An 828-nucleotide genomic window follows, 5' to 3' on the forward strand; every position below is an offset into this window, starting at 1 on the left:
GCGGCTGCAAAAAGCACCATTCTTCTTGTTTTTGCTCTGCAAAACAGCCTTTTCAAGGGTTGGCTTGGGTGACAAAATGTCTTCTGTAGGCGTGGGTTTGTCTCCCTCTCCCTAAGATGTGTCCGGTATAGGCCAGGGTGCCACTCAAGGCCGTAACCAATTCGGGTTATAGCTTCTCGGCCTTTTGGCTAAGATCAAGTGTAGTTTCGGAGGACGCTACCTTGGTCGGTACTGGAAGGTGCCTGGGATTGCACGTCTGCCGGCCTTGAGGAAGTGTGTGCGCCTTCTGGTGACACATAGCCCTCTTGTGCCTGGACGGTTCCCAGGCAACGGGAGGCGATCACCTTTGTTATTTTGAAGTCCTACTGATAAACAGAAAAAAAAAAAAATTAAATCTGTTCTTATCAGTTTAATATCTGATACGTCCCCTCTCTGGGGACCATATATTAAATGGATTTTTAGAACAAGGAGATGGAAAAAATCTTGCTCTGTCCACTGCACGCATTGACCTGGTATTGCAGTACCTCCAGGACCGGTGCACCCCTTCTTAACCCAGTTTCCAAAAGCAGAACTCAATTCACCTGATTCAAATGAGCCCCATTAGTTAATTGAAAGAAAGCAAAAACTTTATATGCACCTCAATTTGGCCAATTCACTTTTCACACTTTCACCCTTTTTTTTATCTTTCACACCTTTTACTTGCTTTATTGATGCAAAAAGCTGTGCCAAATAGCAAACTCATCTCCACTCAACTTGACCAACTCTGCTATGTCCCGTGCAGTATCTTATTCTCAGTCTTATCTAGATCATTTGCAATTGAATAGAATA

General features: G+C 44.0%; 1 pseudogene; it reads left to right on the forward strand.

Annotated features, from left to right (window-relative positions):
- The first annotated feature begins 339 nt into the window (after positions 1–339).
- On the forward strand, positions 340–546 carry LOC142276287 (U2 spliceosomal RNA; annotated as a pseudogene).
- The last annotated feature ends 282 nt before the right edge of the window (positions 547–828 follow it).

This window comes from Anomaloglossus baeobatrachus, unplaced genomic scaffold (assembly GCF_048569485.1).
Source record: "Anomaloglossus baeobatrachus isolate aAnoBae1 unplaced genomic scaffold, aAnoBae1.hap1 Scaffold_396, whole genome shotgun sequence".
Classification (NCBI taxonomy): domain Eukaryota; kingdom Metazoa; phylum Chordata; class Amphibia; order Anura; family Aromobatidae; genus Anomaloglossus; species Anomaloglossus baeobatrachus.